General features: G+C 42.8%; 1 protein-coding gene across 2 annotated transcripts in view; it reads left to right on the plus strand.

Annotated features, from left to right (window-relative positions):
* The window catches only part of MAPRE2 (microtubule associated protein RP/EB family member 2), a 241,828-nt gene that overhangs the window by 26,015 nt on the left and 192,003 nt on the right, over window positions 1-23,810 (plus strand). For both annotated transcript variants that reach the window (XM_068237353.1, XM_068237352.1), the window contains exon 2: window positions 1,579-1,638. The gene's annotated coding sequence lies outside the window, so the exon portion shown is untranslated. The remainder of the gene's footprint in view (window positions 1-1,578; window positions 1,639-23,810) is intronic.

Genomic DNA, 23,810 nt, shown 5'->3' on the forward strand with positions numbered 1-23,810 from the left:
AGTTAAGCAGGATTGTCAGACATAAAATCAAATTCCATTCACCCACTGCTCTGTGTTTATTATGCATTCTACAAAGTGACCCTGTATAGCAAGCATTCCAATATACAGTCATCAGAAATGTTTCTGTTGTAATAAATCTTCAGTCAGCCTGGCTCTATTAAGTACATTGCAGAGGAGAGAGAAGCTTGTTATCTCCCCTCTCACATACCTGATCCTCAGTGATTGGCTGAGGGCAGTTTAGTGTGAAGCGCTGTAAAAATGTGCTGTAAGTAGAACAAGTATTTATCGACTTATATATGTGGTGGTGTTTTTTGTTGGCTTTTTTGTTTGTTTTTCCTGGGACAGTATAGCTGTCTTTGCTACTTTAACATACACCTGAAACTGAGAAGGATATGGAGACTACTAGGCCTGGACAATAAATCCAATTTAAACCAAAATCACAATCACCAAGATCACGATTTTGGAATCTGCAAAGCGGCAATTTCCACAATGACGTCATCTTTGTATGGGGGAAGTTTGAAGAAGTGGCTTCATACTTCCTAAGCCCCCCCCCCCCCCCCCCAAGTCCCGGTGCGTGCATCCCGCAGCTTCGTCACTATTGGACATACCGTCTGCACGAGTCCAACGCTGTCCATCCTCTATCGCTGGCTCTTGTGCATGGCAAACTTCCTGGTTCACATGACAGGAAGTATGGTGTGCATTAGAGCCTGCAGGAGGCAAAGTGGATAGATGGGCATCGCTGGACTGGTCCTGGAAGGTATGTCCAGCACTGACACAGTTTGGGGGACAGAGGGTGCACAGAGAGAGACCTGGAGGGGGCACAGAGTGAAAAGGGGCAAGAGAGAGATCAAGAGAGGGCACAGAGACAAAAGGGGCACAAAGAGAGACACAAAGGGGGCACAAAGAGAGATGCAGAGGGTACACAAAGAGAGCCAGGGGAGGCACAGAGGGGGAACAAAGCTTGATTTGAAGGAAAATGTAAATTGAGTCGAAATTGTGATTTCGAACAGAAAGAGACGGGGACAGAGAGGCACAGAGTGGGAACATAGACTGATTTGAAGGAAATCGTGAATCAAATCGAAATTATGATTTTGGACAGAAATCGCTCAATTCATTTTTTTTCCTAAAATTGCTCAGGCCTATTTATTTATTTTCAAGCAATATCAGTTGCCTGGCAGTCCAGCTGATCTTTGACTGCAGTAGTGTCTGAATCAAGCATGCAGCTAATCCAGTCAGACTTTAGTCAAACATCTGATCTGCATGCTTATTCAGGGTCTATGGCTAAAAGTTTTGGAGGCAAAGGATCAGCAGGGCAGCCAGGAAACTATTGTTGAAAAGTAAATAAATATGGCAGCCTCTATATCTCTCTCACTTCAGGTGCCCTTTAAACTTAAAGCTATTTGTTTAAACAAACAGATTTAGATTTGTTTCAATAAAATTATCAGGGTAGGTAGATGTTCTAATTGGCACAGCGGTGGACTCAATTATGTCGTAAACACTGTCATTATAATAATGATGTATGCTCCCTGTTTTACTGTTAACTCCAAACACAGCTAAACACACTTCTTCTTATTTTAGGGTGAATTTATACAAGAGACCTATTTTTCTGTCATATTGTGGATTAGCTGGATGCACAAGGTAAGAGGCTGGTATCTGCCGAGTCTTGACAGAAACGCTTCAAATACGAAATGTACATCTGTTGTCAGTATTGTTAAATGTTTGTATGGTTTTGTGACAATACTATAATAATGTCCTCATTGGTTTTCCAATGCCTCAACTGTTGCCTGATCCAAACTGCCAGACTTCTGATACTAATAAGTAGCAGTTGCTAAATGTACTACAGTGGAGTCACATTTGCTGTTGTGACACTGCACAGCTTGGAAAGCTTCGTACACATGCTGCCAAGGTGGCCCATAACCCCCTCCCCCGCATAGTAACTGAACATGTTGCTGAAGGCTAGCAGCACGTCTGTACAGTGTCGGCCCTGCAATGTCAACTGAGGAGTCGGGTAGCTATCCCTGCTTGTGTATACGAGGCTTAAAGTGAACCTCCGGACTAAAAATCAACTCAGCAGCACTGAAAAGGCCTGGTGTTTCTTTAACAGTTTCACAGCATCAGAACTTTGTTTCTCTAATCCAAGCCTCATTTTTAGCTGCACAGAAGAAAACTGCCCGGGCTTTTTTCCCCTGATGCTGTGCAAAGCATGATGGGATTTCTGATGTTGTTGCTGTCGTTCTGCTGTTTTGGTGCACATTTTTTTTTTTAACATTTTGAATTTGACATTTGAAGCCTAGCGTGTGCAGCTGGGAAGGATAATCAGGACACAGGATAGTTGGAACTGTGTCTCCTGCTCCTTGTCACCTCCTTTCAACCAAAAAGATGTCTACCCCATGACAAAGATGGCAGCCCCCATGAATCACAAACATTTGCCTGTTCTTTTAAAACAGGGTGGGTAAAAAATTAATTACCTATCTATTCTAATTAACATAACTAATATAACTTAATGACAGTATGTTTGTTTAGGCTGAAGTTCCCCTTTAAAGGGGTTCTGTGGCTATAATTAAAAACAAAAACTGACCCTTACCTGGGGCTTCTATCGGCCCCCTGCAGCTGTGCTGTGCCCCGCCGCCGGTCACGGTCCAATTATTATCTGATTAGATGAATACAACTGCGCTGCTGCGAGTGTCCTAGCTCCCGCTCACGTTTCCGGGAGCTTACTGCGCAGGCGTAGTACAAAGTTTTTGCGTACTGTGCCTGCACAGTAAGCTCCCAGAGACGCGAGTGGGAGCGAGGATGCGCACGGCCATGCAGGCACAGTTGTATCTGTCTAGTTAGACTAATTAATTGGACTGTGACCGGCAGCGGGGAATGGAGGATCGTAGGGGACAGCACAGCTGCAGGGGGCTGGTAGAAGCCCTAGGTAAGTGTCAGTTTTTGTTTTATATCCACAGAACCCCTTTAAGTGTCTTGAGAACACTAGAGGGTTTTCTTATCAGCCAGATCTCATTAGCTCCACTCAGAGATCAGTTTACGAAAAAGATATTATTTGGTGTTATATGGCGGTGGAGTGACCGCTTATTGCATTATTCTGACTGCCTTATTTGCATAGATAACAACACTCACTGGCGTAACAATAAGGCCTGCAGCCCCTGCTCCCGCAGGGGGGGGGGCAGCATAGAGCCGTTTTGTGGGGGCTGGAGGGTTGGCAGCATGAGGGGAAAGCCGTGGCCACAGTCGTCGGGGAGACGACTCACCTCGAGGCTCTCCCTTCCAGCTTAAATGTGTGTCCCTGTGCAGCGGCGACAGCAAACAGATACATACCCTCCATGCGCTCCAGCCTGCGTTCCTCTCGCTAGCCTCTGATGTGACTTCCGGTATAACAGGAAGCCACGTCAGAGGCTAGTGAGAGGAGCGCAAGGAAGGTATGTATCTGTTTGCTGCTCGCCGCTGTTCGTGCTGCCCACGGACACTTCTTTAAGCTGGAGGGGAGCGCAGAGGGGAGAGCCCCGAGGTGAGGGAGAGGGGGGGGGGGGAACTTCCCCTCTCCCCGTCGACTGTGGCCACGGCTTTCCCCTCATGCTGCCAACCCTCCAGCCCCCACAAAAATGCCCCAAGCGGGCCCCAGGGGGGGGGGGGCACTCTGAAAATCTGCAGGGGGGCCTAGTTACGCCCCTGACCACACTACTTTTTTTTGTTTTGTTTGTTTTAACACTTGCAAGACAGCAAATTAGAAAAGGACTTTCTTAGTAAGACTAGTACTTGATGTACCGATGTTTATCTTATGTCGGTTCAGGTATGTTTTAAGGGCTTAACTTGAAGCAGTAATCCAAGCATGCATTGAGGTGGTTATATGCTCCTGCTTCCATAGTAAGCATTGATGCCACTAATTTATATGGCATCAACGTCTTCCATGGTGCTGTATAAATCAATATTTTATAAACCTATTAACAGACAAGGGCAATGTTGATCAAACAGTATACACATAAATGGTTCAGTTGGCAAATACAGCAATGCCAAGATACAATAGTGGAGGGAGACTATTAGTTTGAAAGGCACAATAAGTTTCACAGAAGTAAATTCCCAGGTTGACCGTCTCGGTTATTTTGTGGTGGGCTGAGTCCTTAGATGCCAGGTGGGGTGGGTGGGTTGCTGTACACATGCTAGAGTCTCAGCTGAGAAGGCGTCTAAATGGCTGCTCTGGCTAAGGTACCTTTTGCATGTGTATGAGGCATAAAGTAGTCAGTGTATATTATGAAACAGTGTAAATTTACTGTTGCATCAAAATAACTCAACCCACCTGAATTGTTTATCTATCTCTTAAGGTGGACCTAAACTATTGCACAGTACACAAGGAAAACACATAGTTGCTGAAAAATTTACTTTGGCCTAGTGCACACCAGAGCGGTTCAGCAGCGTTTTCAGATCCGATTGCGGATGTGGAAACGCTAGGGTAATGTATTTCAATGGGCTGGTGCACACCAGAGCGGGAGGCGTTTTGCAGAAACGCATACTCCCGGGCTGCTGCAGATTTTGGATTGCGGATGCGTTTCTGCCTCAATGTTAAGTATAGGAAAAACGCAAACAGCTCTGAAAAACAGCACTTCAGCGTTTTTTGTTACAGTAGCTGTTCAGTAACAGCTTTACTGTAACAATATATGAAATCTACTACACCAAAAAACGCTTCCCAAAACCGCAAAATGCTAGCTGAAACGCTACAGAAAAAGAAGAAAAAGCGTTTCAAAATCTGCTAGCATTTTGCGGATCTGCTAGCGGTTTTTGGTGTGCACCAGGCCTTTGTGTGTGTTTAGAGAGAAGAACCTGTCTTATCAGCCTCTTATCAGCAAGTGTAAATCAGGACTGTCAGCTGCACCATTGTGTGCTAATGTTCTGTGCTAACATGTAAACGCTGAAGATTAACCCTTTCTGTTGAGGAAGTAAACACTGCAGGTTTATTGTAGGAGTTCTATAGGTTGTAACAAACTTATTTTTTCTGCTTATTATGCTGTCTCTTATATTTTGGAGCAGAGAGGACGTTCTGAGTTTAGGTCTGCTTTTGTTGCATAGTGATGATGCTTGACCCTCAGCCTAGCAGACTGTTCTGATCTAACCGTTAGCCAAGACACATCCATTGTGGTGGTTCACAGTATGGGGGAAGCCAACAGTGTCATGGAGACAACTGTACTTGCACTAGATTTTCACTTAAGCCAATTTTCTTGGATGATGAAAATGTATCGGGGTGTAAATTATTAGAATGGGAGTACATGGTTGTGTCACATGGATTTTTTCTAGCAAGCTCTGTACACATGCCTTGCAATCTGTGAAGTAGGAGACTGGGCTGTGACAAGCACACTCATAGACTGAGCTGCTCTTACTGCATTCAAATATTACCAGGAAGACAGCCAAACTCAAAATAGTAACTGTGTCGCTTTATTTTATGTATGAACTGTTCTGTGTGTTGGAGTGTTTTGGCTGATCTTCAGTTTTATAGAATTTTAAAATGCTGTTGCTGTTTTTTTAAGTATTTGAGGAAACTCAGTTTTGTTTTGTCTACCCAGACAGACTAATGCTAGGTACACCACACCATACAATTTTCTGGCAGATTTACCTGCCAGATCGATTATATCCAACATGTCAAATCTGAATTTTGATCGATTTCCGACCCTTTATCCTTTTCAAACGCTTTCTTTTTTTTTTTATCGATTTTTTTTATAAAACTGAACAATCATCGATTCCCTCCCCCCCCCCCCCCCCCCCCAAAAAAAAAAAGATTAAAAAAGATGAGAAAATTGATCGCAATTCAGGTCGGACATGTTGGAAATAATCAATCTGGCAGGTAAATCTGCCAGAGAATTGTATGGTGTATACCTAGCATAAGGAGCAGTCTTACTGCTGTTTAATTTGACACAAAGAAACAGTAATATTGAGGTCATATACTAAAGGCAGGTTATTTCAGCTTTTAATTATGGCCGTGCCTTCACAGTAGCTCATGGACAAGCGGCTTCTGCTTACTGCGCAGGTGCAGTATAGACCTGCACATGTACAGCAGGGAGCATGGCCACAAAACACATACAACATGCCCTTGTGGGATTTGTCCCATGGATGGCAGTGGTGGTCTCCAGCAGGACACACGAAGCCTCTGGAGCATCCCTGGTGCGTGGCTGTTACGTTATGCCTCTGGAGCATCCCTGGTGCGTGGCTGTTACGTTACGCCTCTGGTGCATCCCTGGTGCGTGGCTGTTACGTTACGCCTCTGGTGCATCCCTGGTGCGTGGCTGTTACGTTATGCCTCTGGAGCATCCCTGGTGCGTGGCTGTTACGTTACACCTCTGGAGCATCCCTGGTGCGTGGCTGTTACGTTACGCCTCTGAAACATCCCTGGTGCGTGGCTGTTACGTTACATTTATGTTTGCTGAGGACTGTTACTGTACCTTTGAGTCCTCTGTGACTACCAGTTCCTGTGTTCCATAGCAATAGATTTGTAAATCTGTCCCCCCAAAATGGATAAATCTCATCTGCAGGGCAGGCATTTCTTGTGTAACACTTCTCTTGCATGATGACCCCTCTGTAATCTGCTTTTGTTTCTTAGAACAAAGTTTGCTGAAACCAAAACCATATGCTTCAGATGTAGAAATTTTTTTTTTTTTTCTAAAGCTGTTTATTTTTCTTTCTGTGCCATGGCATCATTATGTCAGCTCCATCCTAGACTAAAAACGTGTTATTGCATTGTGTCCAGCCATATAAATCCCTTGTCTCACCCCTGCAGTCATTTTAATATAATTTCATCACCCCGCGAAGACAGCCCACTTTGTTGTCACTTAAAGGGTCCTACAAAAATAACTACATGCAAATAATGCTCTTTTGGGGGATTACCTAAACAGATTATAGGCTCTATTCACAAAACTTCTCAAATGACTTCTCACCTTTTAGATAAAAATAACCTTTCAAGCAAAATAATCACTCAAAGTAAGTTGTTCTTAATTAACATTATTTCAATATTACTTTTATTACCTTAAAGGGAAGGTTCAAGCAAAATAAAAAGAGCTTCACTTACCTGGGGCTTCTACCAGCCCCATGCAGCCATCCTGTGCCCTCGTAGTCACTCACTGCTGCTCCAGTCCCCCGCTGGCAGCTTGCCGACCTCAGAGGACGGCGGGACGCATTGCGTACATTTTTACGCATTCCCGCTAGTGCAGGAACACTAACACATACATATTTACGTATTACTGGTTCAATACGTAAAAATTAACGCGTTGAATCGGTAATGCGAAAAAATGTATGTGTTAATGTTCCTGCAATAGCGGGAATGCGTAAAAATGTACGCAATGCGTAAGCTGCCAGCGGGGGACTGGAGCAGCAGTGAGTGACCACGCGGGCACAGGATGGCTGCATGGGGCTGGTAGAAGCCCCAGGTAAGTGAAGCTATATATATATAGAATATATATTCCATATATATTCCATATATATTCCATATATATATAGAATATATATTCCAGAGAAATGGCAGAAAATAGTGTGAAATCCAAGTCTGCTTCACACTGAACATTGAGGCATTTGTGGTTGCGACAAGAATTACTCCCTGAACGAGGATCGCATACTGAATCGTGGCAAAATAGCGGGTATTTTTGCAGTGATTTTCGGTGTTAAACAGGGCTTTAGGTGATAAAAATGGGTATCGATATAAGAAAAAAGGAGTGTCTTCAACTAAGGGAATAAGAAAAAGAAATACCGGAAGCAAGCCACGTCGGGGGACCAGGGAATTGTTTTGTCCTGGCACAGGACGGTTGTGGGGGGCCAGTAGAAGCCCCAGGCAAGTTAAACTCTCTTTATTTTCTGTCATTACAGTACTTTAACTACACATTTTTTTTCTAATAAAAAGGGTGGATTCCTCCCCCCCCCCCCCCCCAAATAAAAGGGGGGGGGTGCACCAATCCTCAGCCCTTATTTATTTTTTATTTTTTTTCTCCTTTGCAACCTTCAGCTGCCTGCTTCCTGTATGCCAGGTTTAGGTTGGCAATAAATTGAAAACTATCCTATAGATGGCAATACTACTCACAAAAGACACAATCAAAATTTTTAAATAAATTTTTACCGATACTGGATGCTCTTACTTTCTATCTAATCAAAGGAATCTGATGTTTCAGTCAGCAAGATGAGCCTTCTTGAACATTTGTTGAGAATTCCAGATATTTCAGGCTTTCTAACAGAAAGTTGCCTAGACTAGTAGTAACATTTCAGCTTTAGGTCTAGGATGTACCTCTGAGACTGCACACATTTCCATGTGTCCAAAATCCCTCTCTAACTAAGGCTAGTGTTCACACTTGTCAAACATCATGTGCAGATAGTGAATTTGTGACAAAGCAATTGCCGCACATACAGTGTAAGTCAATGGAGATTCACATTTCTGTTAAATTGCATATGTTTTGTTGGTACAAAAAACATCCATCTTGCAGTACAAATCGCACACAGCATGTGTTTTTTTTTTTTTTTTTTTTTTTTTTTTTTGCGCCATCAGCTACTGTGGAAAAAATGCAGATGAATGCGTGTAGTGTACGAAAAAAATGCGCATGCGCTAAATATTTGCGGTTTCTGCACTGTTAAGTGTAAACTCTACCTAAGTTTCCACGACACACATGCATTTTGTGCGTGAGAAGTCACAAAGGTGAAATTTCACAGGTAAAGAAATGTGTTAATTTTATTCATTATTGGTGTATAAATAACAAAATCATGGAAAATGCTATGTATTTCAATGTATGAGGTTAAATGGTAAAGAAAGCTATGTGACCTTTAGACATTATACCAAGACTGTGAGGGCTGGAACCCACAGGAGCGCTTTTGGTAGCGTTTTGGCAGCACTGCGATACGCTAGCAGTTTGCCAAAACGCTGGGCTAATGTTAATGGATGGGGCAACTTCCACAGGAGCGTTTGCGTTTCTCAGAAACGCAAACGCAGGACCTGCAGCATTTTGGGAGCGTTAGCGCTTCAATGTAAAGTATTGAACCGCTAGCGGAAACGCTCAGCAAAACCTAAACTGAGCGGTTTTGCTAGCGTTTTGCGGTTCAGCACACTGTAACAAAATGAAAAATAATTCACAGGACCAATCGGGATAAAAACGCAAAACGCTACGCACCCGCTGGGCAAAAAAATACAATGTTGCAATACATGACCAAAAACGCACATGAATCCGCTTGCAAACCGCTCAGACAAAACGCTAGCGGTTGCGTTTGCTGATTTCAGTGGGTTCCAGGCCTCAATGTCTGGTGTACGGTGTAAGGCCCAGTGCACACCAAAACCGCTAGCAGATCCGCAATACGCTAGCGGTTTTGGGAGCTGATTTCAGAGCGATTCTAGGTATGTTTAGAGAGGTTTTCTAAACATACCTAGCGGTTTTGCGTGCGTTTTTGTGTAGCAGATTACACATATTGTTACAGTAAAAGCTGTTACAGAACAGCTACTGTAACAAAAATGCCTGGCAAACCGCTCTGAACTAGCGTTTTTCAGAGCGGTTCGGCGGTTTTCCTATACTTTACATTGAGGATGAAACTCTTCCGAAAACCGCAAACGCGCAGCAGGAGGCGCGTTTGCGGCTTGGCAAAAAACGCTAACCGCCGGTGTGCACCATCCCATTGCAATACATTAGACAAGCGTTTTTAGAGGCGGATGCGGCCGGCGGATCGCTCCAAAAACCGCTCGGTGTGCACTGGGCCTAAGTGCTGTAACTAGATGCAAATAAAAATGGAGTTAGTTATACTGGCAGCTGTCAGGGTGGTTATAAACCAGAATAAGGGGCCTTTTCCACTAGCGATCGCAATCACAAATGCCAGTGATTGCGATTTTTCATTAATTTTGTCATGCGATTGTGATTTTTCATTTGCATTACATTATCCCGCTTAAAATCGCTCCAGAAAGTGACTGTGATTTACAAATCGAATCACTATAGTGGAAAATACTTCTCATGATTTCTATGATAAAGTAGCAACCCTAGCGATTTAAAAATCGCTAGCATTTTAACTTTTTCTTCTGTATTTGTCAAAATTTTTCAATAAAATTAATGGAATTGGAAAAGGCCCTAACAAATATTTACAGAGCTACTGTTTTGTTTTGTGAACTTTGAATCCTAAGGACTAATCGAACAATAATTATGGGATGTGAAAGGCTTTGGTCCTGATTCAATAAACTTTTCCGTTTAGATGTTTTCTTGTTTTTATCTACAACAATTAAATTCATCAACCTTTTAAAATAAGAAAAAGGGCCACTTTCATTTTAAGTCCCCCCCCCCCCCCAAGGTCCAGGACCCCAAGTACTTGATTAGACCATGGACATAGCAATCATTCCTGCAACCCCTGCCATCGCAGGGGGACTTGGGGGCCCTTCTCCTCCCTCTCTGCAAGTGCAGCCAATTATATTCACTCACTAAACTGTCCCCACCTCCTCCCGCCATGGAGAGTAGCCACTAGTGGGACTAAGTGTGTACATTTTTTTTTTTTCCTGCTTTCGGACGTTGCTCACAGCAGTACACTCTCTGTTGCAACTTGCTGGCTCCCGATCACATGACCTGCATGGGGTTCAGGGACAAAGAGGGCCCCATGTGATGTTTGCAGAGGGGCCCTATTAAGTCTAGTTACGCACCTTCATTAGGCATTGTTATATTAGGTGCTGTCACCAGGTGACCATTGCAGGGAACACTATATTCTGACTTTGAGACTAGACTTAATAGGGGCCCTCTGCAAAAATGATAGCATGGGGCCCCCTTGGTCCCCAAACCCCATGCGGGTCATGTGATTGGGAGCCAGCGAATGACAGCAGAGTGTTATGCTGTGAAGCAGCATCTGGAAGCATGAAAAAATTACATATGCTCCTGCACATGGTTTTTGTGCGTTAACAGGGAGGGTTTTTTTTTCATAATTGGCAGCACATGTGATTGGACGGGGGAGGAGGAGGTAGGGCCCCAAAATCCTCTCGGCCCCCTGTGATGGCGGGGGTTGCAGGGGTTATTGCTACGCCCATGCTTTAGGATATCGCTTGATAACTATTGGCTCTTCAAAGCAGTGGAGTTAGGATCTAAAAGTGAAGTGATGCTGTCCGGCCATTTTTTCAGGTGAATGATGAGCCTGTGAAATCCCACTTCAGGTTTATTTTAGGAGCTACTTATTCATACACCTCATTTGGGTGTTTTCTGTACTCCAACAAAAACATACATAATACTTGCGGGCATCACCATTGCGTGTACTTTCCACACAACAGAATACCCAAACAGCTCATGGTGACCCAGAAACAGTGGGAAAGTATAGGACTGAAAGAGATCCAAAAGCCCTCCTAAAAAAAACAGTGTAATTTGCCTTCTTAAAACGGAAGGTATTTGCGATAATTCAGCTTTAAGTGAGCAACTGTAGTTGCCCATGATGCATTACTCCTGAATATGCAAATCTTGCTGGTGTAACCTATAGCTTATACATTGACATGCACACTGCTTTACAACACTCAAATGTGAATGGTTGCATAGATCAGAGAATAGGACAATTAGCAGTGTGTTGTTCTTCCACTCTGCAGTGTGTTAAAATACAGCAACGCGTGTGTAGTGTGAATAGTCCCTCACTGGGTTTGAGCATTACTTGTAATGTATAGTGCTAAGGATTAATAGAACATCATTATGATGGAGCAGAGTCGGCTGCATTTTTAAGATTGAATTCTAAACAGAGGCCACGACGGTCTGATGCAAAATCTGCCTCATCCAGTTGTAAAAATAAATAATGACCCTTTAATCTTTCCAGCACTAAAATGCTATTTGCATAGTTTTCCAAGCCAGACAAGAGTTTTGCCTTCTATTTACTTTTCAGGACATGGACTGTGTTCGACTTGGTGTTCGGCTGGCTCATTTGCATAGATCACAAAGCTAGTCTTACACTTCCTATGCAGGAAAATAAAAAGGCACACATTATCCGGAGGGCTAGTACTATATGTACCTATGTTTATCTCATCATGTCACTGTTCAGGTACGTTTTTAACGTATGCTGTGGATGCCTATGCATTCAACACAATGCCTGGTCTAATGCATACATTTTGATAAATGCAAACATTCTAAAAACTCACCCTGCTGCATTGCCTTCTGAAAACTTTCCCTGCGGTGGATAGCATTGGGAGTGGACTTGTGTGACGAGCCATGTAAAAATATGTATGTGTTGCACGTGTCTTGCATGCGCAGACCCAGACACGGCTGCACGATACTGGTCACTTACCCACTGTGCAGTGCACCCTGTCTTGTAATAGTCTCTCTGTAATGAAGGCACTAGGAGTGTAACACTGGAAATATTTCTCAGATGTTTTGTTGCTGTTCCCAATAAGGTAGTCAGGTTTATCATTCTTAACTGGATACACCATTATTTCAGTTAGTCCAGCAGATGGCATCCTAAGAGCTCTGATTTAAGAATGAGAGCTGCTGGGCTGGAGCTCAGTCTTCTGAGATTTGTATTGTTGCAATATATCTTCCAGCACACAACTCCCCTGTCTCTGTGCTTTGTCACTGGGCTCTTTTTATGCCCCTTGTTTATAAATGGCAGAAGCAGGGCATGTGGAAAAGTCTAACTCAAATGCCAGGCATGATCTACTGTTATAGCAACAGGGTTTTATGTGGTTATTGATGTTTTCACACAATATAACTGATTTAAATGTTTGAGTTAAGTGGATTAAAAGGATTCCAGTAAGGAGTCATGCTCTATTTTACACAGATGTGACATGTGAAGGCTTTTCGTACCGCAGACTAATCCGTATTTTGATTTGTGGTTATTTTTATGCCGTGTGAGTTTTGAAGTAATGATTGTATATAGCAGATTCAAGAGCGTTGTCCAATTTTACATTCTTACAGACCATCCTGGCAATTATGTCTCTTATTTTTTCCATTTCGGGGGAATTCACTTCAAAATATATTTACTAAACAGGGTTCTGGTACGGATTAAATTTCCTTCGTCTTGTAAATATTTTGTAAGTTTATATTTGTTTTTGCGAGATTAACATAGTTTGTGTCTGTGTCTCATCCTGCTTGTATCTGTGTTTTATCTTCCTTTCTGTCTGACATATTCCATCATTACTGCTGGCCTGAGGAGTAGCCAGGGATAAACTTGTCATGGTAGCACAATACTGCTTTAACTACACAAGAATACAGTGAAAGGGGATCAATAACTGTATGGGCTGACTTTTCCATAAGGCACAGTAGGCACGTGCCTGTAGGCGCCTTATGTGGGAGAAGCGGCCCCTCCCCCTCTGACCACTGACCACAGGAACTTACAGCTTTATCCCTGCCTCATATCACTGCCCTCAGGCACTTATATCCTAATCCTTGTCTCATGCCACTAAGGATGATATGATACAGTGATTAGAGTGTAAGATTCTAAGGACAATTGGTGAAATAAGGCAGGGATTAGAGTTCAGAATATTTTTACTTGGGGGTGTAGCCTGTTTTCAGGGGCCGAGTTTAGGGCACCGCGTCGCCTGCGACTACCGACCTCTGAGATGTAAATCCAGCCCTGACTGTAAGGAATAATTTATTTTAGCATGCATACTTTGATTCTAAAGGCAATAATATAAAAATTCTTTACTGTACTGTATAATTACTGTATAAATTATTACAGATAAATGTTTGGTTTAAAGGTACCCATACACGCGATTTCCCGCCGATAGACAGCAGATTCTATAAACTTTTATGAGCAGACTTGAGAGAGATTAAGTTAGTGCAGCAGAAAATGGACATACAGGGAACGAGATCTGCAAACTCAATGGAATACTAAAAAGCAGAAACTTTTTATTTGAAACCGGTCAGACAAATTAACAGTGCTTTCACAGGAACAACTAACACGTGTCGGGCTCACAATCTACCCTGAGGCATGGAACCCAATAGGAACACTTTTCTAAGCACTTGTGATATGTAAAACTCTTGCTAATGTGATTTTTAGAAAATCACATCCCTCAAGTGGGATCACTTCCTTCCCTCCAGTGGATTCACTTCCAGAGTTTACAAGTTTAATGTTGCAAAACCACTGCGCCTGCATGGCCGCGTTAGTCTGCGCCTGCACCTGCGCAGTAAGCACCTGGTGGCGTCAGCGGGAGTGAGGACGCAGGCGCAGTGGTTTGCGACATTAAAGTCGCAAATTCCCGAAGTGAGCCATCGGCGGTGACTGGAACATCAGCAAGTGGCTGCACGGGCCCAGGATGTCTGCGGGGGACCGTTAGAAGACCCCAGGTAAGTTCAATTTTTTTCCCCAGCCCCTACAGTACTCCTTTAAGAACTGCCTGATTTTCTCCAAACTGAACAAAACCCATTCAGATTTGTATATGAAAACTGGAAAAACAAAGCAGAGGAAGCTAAAATAGACCCAATTCCCTTGTTTATAAATGTTTAATTTTTGTATTTGTAAAGCCTTACACATTGCTCCTCACATCACTTGCTCACTCGCTAGGCTCCAGGACTTCTCCAGAGCACCCTCTACTTATACAAAGATGCCAGCCTCTCTGCTCACTGCACACTTTTTTGGCTGTTGGATGGAGCAACTGCCATTCACGAAGTGCTTTTAAAAATGAAGAAAACCCTGAGAACCCCCCCCCCCCCCCTCCTCCTCAGAGGATAAGCTAGTCCAAAATCTGCTGGTAATGTTAGATTTTTTTTTTCTACTGACTGTAAGTGACAGCAACATAGGAGAAAAGAAATTTATGGTTTAGTTTACTCTGGAAGAAACTTACTACTTATATGTATATGTTTACATGGATTTAAAATTTTAAGATTTTCATGACCGAGGTCCTTTAAAGACACGTGTTTGCCATTGCCTACCCACCATCTTCGTTGCTCCAACTCTCTCCCTTCGGTATAAACGCCCCCCTCCCATGTGTCTCTTTACCCTACCCCTTAGATTGTAAGCCTTTTTGGTAGGGCCCTCTTCACCATGAGCTCTGCCATCACATGAACTGGGTGACTCATCTGCTATGTTGATCCCTACATTGCAATCTGTGCACCATTGTTTGTTACATTACTATGTGATCCATTGTTTAACGCTCCAATATCCTTGCATAACATTGTTTAATGTTGTTAAGTCTCCCATATCTATTGTTCAGCGCTGCATAATATGTTAGTGCTCTATACATTTTAATCCTAATATTATGCAGCACTTTAAAGAGTATAGAAAACAATTCACATACTTGCCTGTCCCTCAATGGGTCTCATAAACAGTCACTTTCATACTATAGGGTTAGTTTCTGAAGGGAAACTGTTAATCCTAAAAGGTGGTGGTAGTATTGTTATAATTTGGGTTTCTGTCTTCCAGGTGAGAGGAAGCCTATATAAACAGTGAGGGTAGGAACACACTAGGCAGAATTACATATATGCGGTGTAAGGATCTGGGCATGCAGATCCTTATCAAGGCAAAACAGGAATAAGAGATCACTTGCAAGGAAATACTGAGGTCTGCACAGATTGGATTTGAAGGTGAATAAACGTGTTTATTTACAGAAGTGCAAATTAACATATATACACATACAAACACTATGCATGCAATCGTACAATATGACCACCATGTCCCGATATCACCCTGACTAATATTTACAATGAATATGCAAAGACACGGGTCACACAATATATACACAATAGCGCCCCCCCCCCCCCGGAACCCAGATCACACAATATATACAATTATATACAGACACGTATCAGCAGAATCCGCACACAGGAGAATAGTCATACAGGCCAGGATGGATCAATGATCAGAATATCAGAAGTATACATACAGTGGGCAAGAGAATAGTCAGACAAAGCAAGAAGCCAATACCGGGAGATTAATACAAATACAGGAGGAAAGGAGCTAGGAGCAAAGACGGGTGACCAGAGCACAGGGCCTACAGCACAAAATGATCTAGCAATGTTCTTCTGCTAGAGGCAGCCTTAAATACTGCACAATGGTCAGGTGACTGTTCAGAGTTCAAGAGATGAGACCTCTGCTGGTGGATGGCGGAAGTTCATGTAAAGTCCATAATGTGACACCAGCAGGAATTCAAACAGCAAGCAGCAACCATAGCACATACTGGAAAACGGAGCAGTGCTTTTCAGCGCTGCTAGATTTGGGCGCAGCCGGCGCCTCCATAGACTTCAATAGGAATCATTCCTATTGAAGTGCTCAGTGAGTAACGTCGGCTCCGTCAGAAGACCGAGCCGAAGTTGCTTAAAAACATAATAATTCGGCCTCCAGCAATCGCTGGAAGCCGAATTATTTCATTCCCCCACTATCCATGTCGGCCTGGACGGGGAATAGTAATTAAATCGGCCTGGACTTGTGCAGAAGCAGGATCAGCCATATACCGCTGTATCCTGCGCCCAAGTCCACCGGCGCCGATTTCAAATGTACGCACTGGAAAACGCATATGCGATTCTGCCTAGTTTGTTCCTACCATAAGAGAACATTCAAACTCCATGCATTTAGTGCCCCATGTGGTATTCCAACTTGGACTGTAGCGGTGCAAGGCAAGAAGGCAAACAAAACACAAGAAGACTTCAGTAAGGGTCATCTAAAATGCAGGTAGGTGCTCTATAGTATAGAAAAGTCTTATTATTGAACATAAAGGGAAAAAGAATACAGTGTGCGCACAAGCTATATCAGTGCTTTATTTTAGTTGGTAAGCAGACACACCTTGTCCATAAATGTGGTCCCCTGGGATCCCCATGATAACATCTGAGAGCCCATGTGAGTGAAATGTTTCTTCACTTTCGAGCTGTAGTCTTGCATTGCTGCTTGTTACCAACCTCACCAACAAGATCAGAATCCTGGTGTCATTGTAAAGTAAGGAATTCAATCTTAGGTGAGAGCCAGACATTCAGGTTGTTGGCAATAGAATCAGAGCATTACTTCATAATAGAACCGTGCAAAGAACTTATACTGCATGGGTGCTTTACAGATTTCTGACAGCAGATGGAGGTAGTGAGATATATCATGTTTGTTCACACTTTCCTTTAGCGTGCAGGGCTAGTATCATTTTGAGAAGTTATATTGCTGTGTAGCCGCTACTGGCTGAAATTAATCACGCGTAGGATTACATCCAGTCATTTACTGATGACAGGACTATGTGGTGTGGGGACCTGGCAGTCTCAATCAAATTGAATCAGACCATCAAATCGAAACAATGAATCCAATCAAATTGAATCTGACAAACAATCATATGGTGTAGATGGGGCTGATTCTCCCAGCAGCTTATGACTCTTTGCACAAACGACTGTGCACAGACTGGGAGTCTGGTTGCCTAGCAACAATGTAAACTCATACTGAGGAGCTCAGCGGAGCTCAGCTTTAACGGCGATTCCTGCCAGCAGTGGATTACACCACTGAAAACTAGGTAGGCAGGAGTTATGGTTGTGACATGAAAGTAAAAAAACCAAAACACCCCTAAATAATGGATTAGCCTCCCAGTCCGTCATCCATCACTGTTTACATTACATGTTGTATTGATGAAACCATTCATTTTTTTTTTTTATTTAAACTTTTTACGCTATTTTAGAAGGATGTTTAATAGTTTATGCATAAACTACTTTTTATTTTTGTCCTCATTCGCTAAAGAACCCCTTAAAGGGTGTTTGACTAAATAATGATGTGGTGGATATTTGGGGGGGGGGGGGGGGGAAACAGGAAAAGGAACAGGAAAAAAGGGCGCAGGAGCCCTTGCGGAAAAAAGGGTGCTGCCGTAGTGGTCATTATAAAAGCTACAATTTGCAGCAAAGATATGTAATGACACGATTTGAATACCCAGAAGCCTCGGTGCCCGCAATTTTATTGGGCACATCCGTGCGCCCCAATTTTCCCTTCTTTGCCACAAATTACAGCTGTGTGGAGGGGGTTAGGTTAATGTTAGGAGGGAGGGTGGTTAAGTATTCGGTGCCACAGGGAGGTAAATGTGAACCGCAGGACTAAAAATCTACTCTGCAGCACTGAAAAGGCTTGCTGTTTAACAGTTTTACAGCATCAGAACTTTGTTTTTCTTACCCAAGCCTCATTTTTAGCTGCACAGAAGCTAAGCTCCGCCCCATCAAAGTAATCGGTTTGGGCATTTTCCCCTGCTGCTGTGCAAAGCATGATGGGATTTCTGATTTTGTTCTCCTTCTGCTGTTTTGGCGCAAATTATTATTATATTTTTTAATTTGAGATTTGAAGTCTAGCGCGCAGCTGGGAGGAGTGATCAGAACACAGGACAGTTGGAACTGTGTCTCATGCTCCCTGTCACCTCCTTTCAACCAAAAAGATGTCTGCCCCATGAAATCACAAACATTTGCCTGTTCTTTTAAAACTGGGTAGGTAAGAGATATTACCTAAGTATTGTAACTTAATGACAGTATGTTTGTTTAGGCTGAAGTTCCTCTTTAAGTGTTAGGCACCATCTGGGGGGCATTAAAGTGAACCTCCTGACTAAACCTCTACTCGGCAGCACTGAAAAGACTTGGTGTTTCACAGCATTAGAGCTTTGTTTTTCTTACCCAAGCCTCATTTTTAGCTGCACAGAAGAAAACTGTCCCGGCATTGCCCCCTGATGCTGTGCAAAGCATGATGGGATTTCTGATGTTGTTCTCGTTCTGCTGTTTTGGTGCAATATTTTTTATTTATTTATTTGTTTGTTTTTGAATTTGAGATTTGAAACCTAGCGCACGCAGCTGGGAGGGGTGATCAGGACACAGGACAGTTGGAACTGTCTCATGCTCCCTGTCACCTCCTTTCAACCAAAAAGATGGCTGCCCCATGAGAAGATGGCTGCTCCCATGAAATCACAAACATTTGCCTGTTCTTTTAAGGCCCATTCACACTAGAGCGTTTTGCCGGCGATTTCGGCAAAACGCTCAAGCGCTAGCGCTTTTTAAATCGCTAGTACAATACCCTATGGGCCTGTTCTCACTTGGCAAACATGTAGCCTGCACCATTTTCAGCCGATTTTCTGGCGGTCACGTTACGCAAACGTGAAAAAATCGCCAAGTGTGAATAGCGATTTTTTTTTTTTCACATTAATTGCCGGAAATCGACATAGCAAAACTCTAGCAAAAGCGCTAGCGTTTTGCGTTTAACAAGTGTGAGTGGGCCCTTAAAACAGGGTGGGTAAGAGATTATATTACCTATCGATTATTAATTAACGTAACTAAATGACAGTACTGTATGTTTGCTTAGGGTGAAGTTCCCCGTTAAGGGTTAGGGAAGGTCTTGGTTAGGCATTGGTAGAGGGAGGGTTCTATGTGAGAGTAGGGTTATGTGAGAGTAGTGAAATATTGGTAAAGATTACAGGTATTTTACTATCGGAATTTACGGAATTTAGTAGAATATCGGTGGTTTTACTGATTTTTCTTCTTGAGGCAAATCCTCAGCTCTTTGCCCCCCCCCCTCCCCTTCTGAAACAGGATAAATACAGACAATTATACTGGATAGGGGTTTACCACTGTGCACTATTAAGAACTATAAAATCCAATGACATTTTTTGGCCCTTCTTTTCAATGACCCTGTATACATGAATGTGTCTTAATATGGTATGACTGTGAATATTACAGGAGGCATAACTAAAACACGTCTGCATTTAGAATGAATGGAAATTCATATACATTTCATGTATATTTTTAGTGTATGTTCCATAAATGTATGCTACATAGTTGCCCTTCCCTCCTTTCTGTAGAAAGGGTCACATAAAATGCACAAAAGCAAATGAACAATGCACATCAATGTCCTTGTTAGAAAGATTGGCACGCATATTGTACAGTATAACTAAAAGATTTGCAGAACTTTTAAAGGTTAGATGATCTCCTTTGGGCATAGGTACACCTACCGTAACTAAAGATATATTACTATTAATTTTAACAATTTATTGACGGATTATGGTTCTTGCTCACGATGGATATATATGCATTTATCTGGGCATTTTTAAGGCTTGTTGTACCCCGTTTGGTCATGTTTGTATGCAGTTGCACACATTAATGCATGTTTGAAACCTAATTTTCCAAATAAACACAACACTGACTTCAACTTAATTCTGTATGAGAATAAAACATGTTTAGATTGTATGTATATTTTGCAGCCTTCATAACGTTAATTTAACCTCCTGGGGGATACAATTATATCACCCAGGAGGTGGCGCAGCACTATTTTTTAAAATGTTTTATTTTTTGAATCATGTAGCGAGCCCAGGGCTCGCTACATGATAGCCGCTGTGCAGCGGCATCCCCCCACCCCCTCCGATCGCCTCCGGCAATCAAAGCAAACAGGAAATCCCGTTCAGAACGGGATTTCCTGTTTGGCTTCCCCCGTCGCCATGGCGACAATCGGGATGACGTCAACGACGTCGTGACGTCAGAGGGAGTCCCGATCCACCCCTCAGCGCTGCCTGGCACTGATTGGCCAGGCTGCGCATGGGGTCTTGAGGGGGGGGCGGCACGGCGGGTAGCGGCGAATCAGCGCGGAGCGGCGGCGATCGGTATATACACGCAGCTAGCAAAGTGCTAGCTGCGTGCAACAAAAAAAAAATTATGCAAATCGGCCCACCAGGGCCTGAGAAATCCTCTGTGGCGGCTTACCCCGAGCTCAGCTCGGGATTATCCCCCAGAGGGTTAAACACAAACAAAGTATACATTAATGCCTAAGTAGAAGACATTCGGTACAGTGTCAATGGAGAGACATGGATGTTGCCATTTTAACCAAATCCTACTTCTTGATAAAACGCCACTTGCATTAAAGCAAATCTGAACTAAAATTTGTCTAACTTGATCCATAGGGGATCAAGTTAGCAATAGGGGTTGCAGAGATCTTGGGCTAGAGGGGCCCTATAGGGCTCTCCCTCAACTGTTTCAAGTGGTTTATTGGTCCTATGCTTGTAATGATCACTTCTATAAATGCTTAGTTTGAACGATGATGATTAACAAGCTGTTCTCCATCCCCTTGCACCTCTGACACTGGTTGTCCTTGGCAGGAGTTGGTGCACTATATCAATTATATACAGAGTACTGGGGCCCAGAGCTCCTTAGCAACGCCACTGATTGATCTCATCTCTGTTATTTTCTACATATCTAAGTAATGTTATTTTACTAATGCACATTGTCATGCATCCTTGCAGGACACAGCTAGAGGTGATGTCTGGTGTGCCCAATCTAACTTTTGACAATTCTGAAAATGTTGTTCTTTATAGCTGACCCCCATCACACATGCATTTTGGTATGTAGATATGTAGGTATGTTCTATTTCAGGGAGATAATGTTTTAGTAACTGCAGGCTGAAGTTAAATGGCAGTAATTATTTACATTCAGTGACCAAATGGCTTCTGTGGTGATTCCTATACTATACTGGCTTAACCCTTCAAGTAGTTTTCATGAAGTTGTCCTCTGGGAAGCGCTATTGCCTTTTGCTGTTTTGCCATATGCAAATTGTACTGTACATTAACAAATATTTTGGGCTTTTATTTTACATTTTGGTCATTCAGTCTTCTGGTGGTTTTTGTCATTGTTAACTTTCCAGGTGTTGGAACAAACTAAACATATTGCATGTGCATTAGGACTATATATACTTTTCCTGGGTTGTACCGTATATCTCATCTGTTTGCTCCAAATTGTTTTAAATAGCCACAATGATCTGTAATGCATGCTTGAGCCAATTAAACTGTTTTCAATTTTCAAGCTGGCTTCCAACCTGAAGGGGGAACATGGCCAAGTATTGGAGATGTTCTAAAATTATATATTGGCTTCAAATTTGTATGCAAATGCCAACAAAATATCTTGGGATAGTTGATGGCTCTGACTTGATACAGTCTTTAAAGACACACTTTATATGTTCTTGGGGAATATTAAAAATAGTATGGACCACCAAAGAGTAACTGCTCTGAAGTCTATAGCCTGCTCTATTTGTTTTGAGTTTGGATCTTGAACTAAGCTTGATAGATTAAGTCAGTCTTAACCATCCTACCCACATTTTAATCAATTCTAGCTTAAAGCATTTTTTTCTGGTTTTTAGAGGCTGGTTTTTTGTTTGTGTTTTTTGTTACTTCACAGAAGTGGCTTTATTTTTTAGAATATTAGTTTTTAGTTTGTGTGGTAAAAATAGACTAGAGTTTAGTTTATTTGGTAGAGCAAATATTTTATCTTTCCAGACTTTTGCTAATGTCTGAGGTATTGGTTGTCCTGAAAATGCCTAAAGGATAAATGTAATTTTAAATTTGTCTACACACTAAACTTTCAAGGTACCGGTAGTTCCTTATGGGTAAAATAGATACATTGCTCCTATAATTTGACGTGAGAAGAAAACAAGTCTGCTTTATGTTAAACCATAAAGCCTTGTCTTTGGACATCTAGCCACTTGCCTCACTAACCACTTACCATGCGCTAAAGCTGGTCACACGAAGTGGAGAACTGCATTGGGTATGTTGGCATATTGTTACAGATCCCACAAACTGTCTAGCATGCTTGACAATTTTTGAAGGGCCAACTGTTCACGCAGCATGCAGATGTACCTGATGCAGGTCTTTTCTCCAAGTGGTTAGAATTGGTGCAGGGTTCTCAAAGAGTACTTGGCTGTATTGCAACTGGAGTTCAGTTTTATTCATAAATTATACTTTCCACACTTCATCCTGAGTTCTGTCAGGTTTCAGCAGAAATTTGTTTTGGTAGAATCTCTCTGCTGCCAGGGTTTTGTACTGTTTGATGTGATACACATTCTTTAGTCTAGTACTTGACCTGCAGCCAATTCAATTGAGATATTCTGGTGCCATGTTCAAACTCTACTGATGTTGCCCTAAACATCGGTCAAATGCTATAAATTAATGTTGGGCTGCGTTGTACATTTACATGGTATGCAAAGGTTGGCTTGTGTTTTCCTGGCCAGTAATCTAGAAAGCATTCTGTTGCATTCAAATCCCTCTCCAGCACCAGAAACCTGGGCTGAATTGTTTTTTGGGGAGGAATATTGAGGTCAGAATGAAGAACACCTGTTAGACTGGCTGTCTAACCTGAGAAAATTGGCTTACTATTTGTAACGATCTGCTCAGCTGTCTGCACGGGCAGACAGCTGTTTGTCCATTCTTTAGGTTTGGGGGCTGCAGGTCTCTGGAAAAGAGACCTGTCTTTGCTTTGCAAGTTTCAGAGTTACTCTGCTGAGGAATTTGCATACACTTGTCATGCAAATTGCCTAGCTGCCTCCTTTGATGGCTTGCAGTATAAATACCTTTTGCTCCCAGAATCCCTTGCTGGTCATGATGGTTTGTTCCTGCAAACTCTCCCCGAGTGTCAGCCTTGCTGTTGTTTGCTAAGATTATCTTAGAGTAATTCCTGGGGACTGCACTAGGCATCCCTTCTAGTGCAGTCAGGTTGTATTATCTGTATTGCCTTGTTCTGTCTCTCTGTCTCGATTGTCTTGGCGCCAGCGGAGGTCGACAGGAAATCGTTCTGTCTGGGTGTGTAGGCCAGAGCTGCGGTTGCTACTGGCTGCTCCATCTGTCTGAATTGCATTCGCCCTAGTGGTAGTGGCAGTGCTTCCCTCTGTATTCTGCCTTAGGGGTGCTAACCAGAGCAGTGGTTGCTACTGGTAGCCCCATCTGTTTGTCTGTTTGGATCGCATCCGCTCTAGCGGTAGCAGCGGTGGTTCCTTCTGTATTCTGCCTTAGAGGTGCTAGCCAGAGCAGCGGTTGCTACTGGTAGCCCCATCTGTCTGTCTTGTCTGGTACGAGCGCTTGCTGTAGGCTCGGTGAGGTAACCGTTTGGCAAGCGTTCGCGTTCTCTATTTCATGTTTGTGTTTCATTGGTTAGTTAGGGTGGCACGCTTATCACTGAGCGCCTAAC

The sequence above is a fragment of the Hyperolius riggenbachi genome, chromosome 5 (genome assembly GCF_040937935.1).
Source record: "Hyperolius riggenbachi isolate aHypRig1 chromosome 5, aHypRig1.pri, whole genome shotgun sequence".
Classification (NCBI taxonomy): Eukaryota; Metazoa; Chordata; class Amphibia; order Anura; family Hyperoliidae; genus Hyperolius; species Hyperolius riggenbachi.